Source organism: Gnatocerus cornutus, unplaced genomic scaffold, assembly GCF_029298725.1.
Source record: "Gnatocerus cornutus isolate USDA-ARS CGAHR unplaced genomic scaffold, icGnaCorn1.1 ctg00000217.1, whole genome shotgun sequence".
NCBI lineage: Eukaryota > Metazoa > Arthropoda > Insecta > Coleoptera > Tenebrionidae > Gnatocerus > Gnatocerus cornutus.
In genome coordinates this window covers 55,388-64,086 of record NW_028275538.1, presented here as the reverse complement: position 1 = coordinate 64,086, position 8,699 = coordinate 55,388, and the positions used below count along the sequence as shown (strand labels likewise).

The 8,699-nt window shown below is 44.2% G+C and overlaps 1 non-coding gene across 1 annotated transcript; it reads left to right on the top strand.

Annotated features, from left to right (window-relative positions):
- The first annotated feature begins 6,714 nt into the window (after positions 1 to 6,714).
- On the top strand, positions 6,715 to 6,834 carry LOC148165776 (5S ribosomal RNA). Its single transcript, XR_015771189.1, has one exon. It is a non-coding gene; the product is annotated as a 5S ribosomal RNA (ribosomal RNA).
- Positions 6,835 to 8,699: the final 1,865 nt, after the last annotated feature.

Here is an 8,699-nt window from a genome sequence, read left to right as displayed (position 1 = left end):
AAATGTAATATCTTAGATTGTATAATAAATGTAGGCTAGGTTAAGGCATCAGCGCCACACATTAGCATAAGTTAATCTTAAGTGTGATATGTATTATCTTAGTGATTGCATGCGTAACTTCAACCGAATAAAAATCCTGTTGAATTTGAATTTGAATTTGGTTCTCGTCCGATCACCGAAGTCAAGCAACGTCGGGCGCGGTCAGTACTTGGATGGGTGACCGCTTGGGAACACCGCGTGCCGTTGTCTCTACTCTTTTCTTTTTTTATTAACATTTCTGATGTCAAACTTTTTTTAAATATATTTTTCACTATTTATATTTTCTCTCAGGAACTTATATAGTATGAAGACGAAAATTTTTAATTCGTTCGAGTTGAATTTGTGGTTCTGAAAAGAACCGATTTTTTTTCTTTTTTTTCCAACCAACTTCCAAGCTGCTCGAGGAGGATTTATTTTGAACTGGTGTATTTGGTGACGGCCTTGGTTCCTTCAGAAACGGCGTGCTTCGCCAATTCACCGGGCAAAAGAAGACGCACCGCCGTCTGGATCTCCCTGCTGGTTATGGTCGAACGTTTGTTGTAATGAGCGAGGCGACTGGCTTCAGCAGCTATACGTTCGAAGATGTCGTTCACGAAACTGTTCATGATAGACATAGCCTTGCTGGAGATACCGGTATCGGGATGGACCTGCTTCAACACCTTGTAAATGTAGATGGCGTAACTCTCCTTCCTCCTGCGCTTCTTTTTCTTGTCGCTCTTCGAGATGTTCTTTTGAGCTTTTCCGGCCTTCTTGGCCGCCTTACCGCTGGTCTTGGGTGGCATTCTCTTCTAGTCGTCGAGTTAAAAAAACGTTTAAAAACAGAAAACGAGACAGACACGACGTGCACGTTACGACGAGTATACTCGATCTAAAACGCCGCACACCTAAAATCCCTCTATTTATAACGAGCGAGCGACAAACAGGCGCTCCGCCTTAGTTCGTCGTTCGACCATTGCCCTAACGAGATGGCGCTGTACCGACCATATAAATTTCTAGCCTTCGCCGCGTTCGGCATTTATTTCAAGCCGTACGTTTGTCAGTGCGCTTCGTGTCAGTCGCAGTAGGTGTTTTGCTGTTTATATCGTATAACAACATGTCCGGAAGAGGAAAAGGAGGTAAAGTGAAGGGAAAGGCGAAGTCTCGTTCCAGTCGTGCCGGACTTCAGTTTCCCGTCGGCAGAATTCATCGTCTTCTGCGTAAAGGAAACTACGCCGAAAGAGTGGGTGCAGGTGCTCCCGTTTATTTGGCGGCCGTAATGGAATATCTAGCCGCCGAAGTTCTCGAATTGGCAGGAAACGCCGCCAGAGATAACAAGAAAACCCGTATCATTCCGAGACATCTTCAATTGGCTATAAGGAACGACGAGGAGTTAAACAAGCTCCTTTCCGGCGTTACCATCGCCCAAGGCGGTGTCTTGCCCAACATCCAGGCGGTGTTGTTGCCCAAGAAGACCGAAAAGAAGCCTTAAATTTAATTCTTCGCCGCCGTCATCTCGAACGAAAAACAAAAACTTTTATAAAAACCATCTTCACATCGGCCCTTCTCAGGGCCAAAAATTCAACTCGAACGAATTGATTTTTTCGCCAAAATACAACAACCTATGAGAATCATGTTAAAAAGTCTTTTAGATATTTTAAAGTTAAACCGATCAATTAATTCATTATACGAGCGTAGACTGAACGGAAGATTTTCGATTACATTCAACCAAGAAAGATGATTTTTACGACTTTTCATCGTAATTTTTAGAAAAATTCAATGCCCGACTAAAGCACGAACTCGACAACTCTATCTATAATAATTTATTGATTATCTAATTCAAGAAACATTCCGATTCGTCGTAAATTTCTTCACATTTCGCACATTAATCTGTTAAGAACATACACACACACACCGGTCGCCTATACGTGCTCTCCGTCTCGATAATTTCTTGCAGCAGCAGTCGTCAGCGGTGAGCCGTAATACTACAATCAATCGTTTTATTTGCTATGAGATTTTGTTTCAAGTCACGTCTGAGGAGAGTAACTCTACCCCATATTGGACATAACCTCAAATATACTCTTCGTGGCAAAAACGTTCTTTTAACGATGGTCATTCTAACCTAAAACTGCTGTCAAAATTGTCAAAGTCGCCGCCTGGATCACAAATTAAAATGATCACTCACTCCGTACGATTTTCATTTCGATTTGAAGACAAACACACAATTGAGCAACATATTTAATTCGTTTGATTTATTTTGTGGTTCTGAAAAGAACCGTTTTTTTTTGTTTGTTTGTTTGCTTGCCTGCGGGGGGTTTGTTGTTATTCCTCTGAGGATGCGGATACACGTCATAAAATGATAAAATTAACCGCCGAAACCGTAAAGGGTACGACCTTGACGTTTCAGGGCGTAGACGACGTCCATGGCGGTGACGGTCTTACGTTTTGCGTGTTCGGTGTAAGTTACGGCGTCACGGATGACGTTCTCGAGGAAGACCTTCAACACACCTCTGGTTTCTTCGTAGATGAGACCGGAAATACGTTTCACACCACCACGACGAGCCAATCTTCTGATCGCCGGTTTCGTTATACCTTGGATGTTATCGCGTAGAACTTTGCGATGACGTTTGGCGCCACCTTTTCCCAATCCTTTGCCACCTTTACCACGACCGGTCATCTTGATAAAATTAGGAAATTCTTCGTACAAAACGACGTAGCTTCGACCAAGTTCGTTATGGAACTAACGTCAAAATTTCATTCCGCGGGACTATTTATAAGTTACGGCAGCTCCACCTCGCGTTAAAAACGAATCCACCAATGGCGTCGCCGTATGACTCATCGAGTTTATAAAACGGCCGTTGGCGCGACGAAAATTTTCAGTTGACTTTCGAACGTTCGTACGTACGGTCGGTCGTTCGGTCGAAGCAAGCAAGCAAGCCACTACCTACGTTAATTCTTTTCATTTGATTCATCCGATATCCGAGATGGCGAGAACTAAACAGACGGCTCGTAAATCTACCGGTGGCAAGGCACCTAGAAAACAGTTGGCCACGAAGGCGGCCAGAAAAAGCGCTCCCGCCACCGGAGGTGTCAAGAAACCTCACCGTTACAGGCCCGGTACGGTCGCCCTTCGTGAGATTCGTCGTTATCAAAAGAGCACTGAACTTTTGATCCGCAAGCTGCCTTTCCAACGTCTCGTCCGAGAGATCGCCCAAGATTTCAAGACCGATCTCCGTTTCCAAAGTTCGGCCGTGATGGCACTTCAAGAAGCCAGCGAGGCTTATCTCGTCGGCCTCTTCGAAGACACCAACTTGTGCGCCATCCACGCCAAACGTGTCACCATCATGCCGAAAGACATCCAATTGGCGAGACGCATTCGTGGCGAGAGGGCTTAAATTTCCTCCATCCATCCATCCATCCATCCGATCCGACCATCTAGAATTAACAAATTCTTCATCTTCGAAGGTGTTAAAAGAAGAAAAAAAAAATCGGTTCTTTTCAGAACCACAATTATTTTCCAACGAATTGAAAATTTATCGTTTGCGCATGCAACTTTTTGAGATTGAAAAAAAAAAAAAAAAAAAAAAAAGTTAGGTTATGTGATTTATTCACAAAATTCGTACTTACATAAAACGATAAACTTTTGCTTTTTTCTTTCACATTAAATTTTCTTTTAACTGAGACTATTTGAAACATTATTATATAATAAAGTTTATCATTCTTTGTAATAACACTGTTTCGACAGTCAAATGAATAGACAAGAAAATCAAATGAAAGTATGTATCTCCTCAACAGAATGTGCATTGTCCAAGCGAATCTTTCGTTCGTTTCTTGAAAATAATTGTGGCCCTGAAAAGGGCCATTTATTTGTATCGATGGTGCCCCTACGTCGATATATACGATCGGAGCACGTTCCCGAAACCACCAGGACGTCGTCGTCGTTGAAAAAATTAAATCATCGTCGTCGACTTTTCACTTCTTTCTCTTGGGTGAAGCGGTTTTTTTCGCTTTGACGGTGACGGCTTTGGCCGTTTTCGGTTTCGGCGCTTTCGGTTTCTTGGTTGGACCGGCCTTGTTGGATTTCTTCGCTTTCGATGGCGTCTTGGGTTTGACGGGCGATCTGGAGGCGGCGCTGGCTTTCTTTTCGGGAGCGGACGCAGCCTTTCTAGCCTTCGATACGGCGACGCTCTTCTTTTCGGCGGCAGTTTTCTTAGACTTGGCCGAAGCGGCGGGGGCGGCCTTCTTACCGGCTTTTGAGGCGGATCCTTTTTCGGCGGACGTCGGCGCTGACGCGACGGAACGTTTAGCAACGCCCGTCTTCTTGGATTTCGCCGATGACGACGCGGTCGCAGCGGCAGATCTCTTTTTCGTGGCGGACGGAGCCTTAGCTGCACCGGTGACGGCAGAAGCCAACTTGAACGAACCGGAAGCTCCTTTTCCTTTGGTTTGGACCAACGAACCGGATGCGACGGCGCCCTTAAGGTACTTCTTGATGAAAGGCGCAAATTTTTCCGCGTCGACTTTGTAGTTGGCCGCGACATATTTCTTGATCGCCTGCAACGAAGAACCGCCGCGTTCCTTCAAGCCTTTGATGGCGTTGGTGACCATCTCCGAAGTGGGCGGATGAGAAGGTTTGCTTCTCGGATTTTTGGGCTTCTTCTCCTTCTTCACCGGTGAGGAGCCGGAAGTGGCACCGGCGACCGTCGAAGCTGCTTGATTTTCTACGTCGGCCATATTTTCGTCTATCGCGCGCGCGTTTTTTTCTTTTTATTATAGGTAGGCTTATTCTTCGGTGAAAGAACGAATGAACTTTACAGAACGAATTGGGCGCCAAAGTCAAAGTGTTGGCGCGTTCGAAAACGCGCGGACCGCGGACTAAACGAGAGCCTTCTCGTCGAGTTAGAAAATTCAGTGGGCCTCGAATACAGCTTTCGCGTGATGGCATCGTTCTCTTTACGCGAAGATCACCGCCTCCGGGTGCGGGAACATGAGCGATTCGGTCGGCGATGGCCTCCTGAATAACCTCAAGTTTTCCCGGACGACCAGCCGACCTCCAAAAGCGAACAAGGACCGATCGAACGTCGACTCGAACAAAGACCCTCCGAAACAAGGAGATGACATCCAAGTTCGACGCCGACGTTACGCGTTTTCCACGAATAACAGGAAAGTTCCGCTTTCGACCAGACAAACTTGGAAGCATCCTCTACAAGTTTCACGAACGAATCGGTCGAAAAGTACGTGCGATCTTTTCGAAAATCGCCTCGCAAAGAGACGCAGCACGGATCGGAGCGACGACCGACGAACCTGCAGAGTGTAGGAAAAAAATTCACAAACGGTCGAAGATGACGTCCGAGAAGGTCGAATTTTTTCAAGAACGAAGATAAAACCTTCGCCTTTCGTAGGAGTTGATTTTTGAAAACGATCTTGACGAACAGGTCGGAAAAAAAACGATGTCAATTTCGGACTCGACCATGAGAAACGAATTTGTACGACGAACGGACTTTTCGAACGACTTTTTTCGCAAAATCGACATTTTTTCCTCAAAAATTACCTCACACGACGAAATCCCATCATCGAAACATCACCGAAAACAGTTTTGACGGCGAAATTCTCGTCAATTTTACGAAAATAAAGGGAAAATCAGACGGACCACCGTCGAACATCCAGCGACGGGAACGGACGAGTTTTTTAATTTTTCTTGCCAATTCATTGCGAAAGAAGCAATTTTTCTCGACGAAACCATTTTATAATCATAAAAAAAACTCCCCAAACACCACAAACCAACAAAAATACGGAAATCTTGCATTGTTTGCATTTTTCAGACACTCTAAATAAAACTACGTCGATGTCGGCGGATTTTCAGTCGGTCGTCGGTCGACAGAAATCCAACGAAATTTTCATTTGTTCTTCTCAAAAACGAAAAACAAACAAATCAACAAAACATTCCCTACTATTAGTCGACATTTCGAGCAGAAACTACGAACGTCGAAAGATTTAAAAAATGAAATATGTAGGTGTGCGTGCGTGCGTACTTACTTGAAACTTTTTTCTTGTTTCATCGTCGCACTGGAACAAATTAAATTTTAATGCAATGTAAACGCGACCACACTTTCGACGAAAACATCTCTATGAATCGAACGACGTCGGAAAAAGAATAAATCGAGAAGAGAACAAATCATGAAACAACACACACCCACCCCGCCCGGCCCGGCCAGAGTGGTGGGAATTTCGATGAATGAACAGACAAAGAAACCAACTCTGTTATCAGTTCTAAGAAAGAAAGCAGGTAGCGGCGGCGGCGAACCTTCGACCGTACTACGGTCAGTTCATGAATTAACCCCGTCCGTTCGGAGTTTATTCATCTCCGGTCCGTGTCGGCGTTTACTTCAAGTGGGTGCTATTTCCATCTAAGCAAGCAAGTGAGTAAGTAAGTTCTCAAATTTTAAATTACGTTAATCGCAAGTGACTCGTTGAGATCGTCAAACGAACAATTTAATTTAACGCCTCATACGAGTTTTTTTTTTTCGTCATTTTGTCGCAAAAAAAAAACTAAAAAACGACTCGCAAAAAAAAATTTTTTTTTTTTCTTCTTTTAAATCTTGTACATTTTCTGACATGTGTACCATCGAAAAATGTCACATCCAAACGATCGAACAATCACAAAAAATCGTCAACGTACCATCTTGGAAAATTTTACCAGGCAACGACCATACCACGTTGAAAACTACCGGTTCTCGTCCGATCACCGAAGTCAAGCAACGTCGGGCGCGGTCAGTACTTGGATGGGTGACCGCTTGGGAACACCGCGTGCCGTTGTCTCTACTCTTTTCTTTTTTTATTAACATTTCTGATGTCAAACTTTTTTTAAATATATTTTTCACTATTTATATTTTCTCTCAGGAACTTATATAGTATGAAGACGAAAATTTTTAATTCGTTCGAGTTGAATTTGTGGTTCTGAAAAGAACCGATTTTTTTTCTTTTTTTTCCAACCAACTTCCAAGCTGCTCGAGGAGGATTTATTTTGAACTGGTGTATTTGGTGACGGCCTTGGTTCCTTCAGAAACGGCGTGCTTCGCCAATTCACCGGGCAAAAGAAGACGCACCGCCGTCTGGATCTCCCTGCTGGTTATGGTCGAACGTTTGTTGTAATGAGCGAGGCGACTGGCTTCAGCAGCTATACGTTCGAAGATGTCGTTCACGAAACTGTTCATGATAGACATAGCCTTGCTGGAGATACCGGTATCGGGATGGACCTGCTTCAACACCTTGTAAATGTAGATGGCGTAACTCTCCTTCCTCCTGCGCTTCTTTTTCTTGTCGCTCTTCGAGATGTTCTTTTGAGCTTTTCCGGCCTTCTTGGCCGCCTTACCGCTGGTCTTGGGTGGCATTCTCTTCTAGTCGTCGAGTTAAAAAAACGTTTAAAAACAGAAAACGAGACAGACACGACGTGCACGTTACGACGAGTATACTCGATCTAAAACGCCGCACACCTAAAATCCCTCTATTTATAACGAGCGAGCGACAAACAGGCGCTCCGCCTTAGTTCGTCGTTCGACCATTGCCCTAACGAGATGGCGCTGTACCGACCATATAAATTTCTAGCCTTCGCCGCGTTCGGACTGCTGAAAAGGCCAAAAGCCTCACCAGCAGCCAAATAGAATGTATATCTTAAGAACTCGATGTAAAAACCCAAAAACCTAGAAATAAATGTATTTGAAGAGTGAAGAGAGCCGCGTTCGGCATTTATTTCAAGCCGTACGTTTGTCAGTGCGCTTCGTGTCAGTCGCAGTAGGTGTTTTGCTGTTTATATCGTATAACAACATGTCCGGAAGAGGAAAAGGAGGTAAAGTGAAGGGAAAGGCGAAGTCTCGTTCCAGTCGTGCCGGACTTCAGTTTCCCGTCGGCAGAATTCATCGTCTTCTGCGTAAAGGAAACTACGCCGAAAGAGTGGGTGCAGGTGCTCCCGTTTATTTGGCGGCCGTAATGGAATATCTAGCCGCCGAAGTTCTCGAATTGGCAGGAAACGCCGCCAGAGATAACAAGAAAACCCGTATCATTCCGAGACATCTTCAATTGGCTATAAGGAACGACGAGGAGTTAAACAAGCTCCTTTCCGGCGTTACCATCGCCCAAGGCGGTGTCTTGCCCAACATCCAGGCGGTGTTGTTGCCCAAGAAGACCGAAAAGAAGCCTTAAATTTAATTCTTCGCCGCCGTCATCTCGAACGAAAAACAAAAACTTTTATAAAAACCATCTTCACATCGGCCCTTCTCAGGGCCAAAAATTCAACTCGAACGAATTGATTTTTTCGCCAAAATACAACAACCTATGAGAATCATGTTAAAAAGTCTTTTAGATATTTTAAAGTTAAACCGATCAATTAATTCATTATACGAGCGTAGACTGAACGGAAGATTTTCGATTACATTCAACCAAGAAAGATGATTTTTACGACTTTTCATCGTAATTTTTAGAAAAATTCAATGCCCGACTAAAGCACGAACTCGACAACTCTATCTATAATAATTTATTGATTATCTAATTCAAGAAACATTCCGATTCGTCGTAAATTTCTTCACATTTCGCACATTAATCTGTTAAGAACATACACACACACACCGGTCGCCTATACGTGCTCTCCGTCTCGATAATTTCTTGCAGCAGCAGTCGTCAGCGGTGAG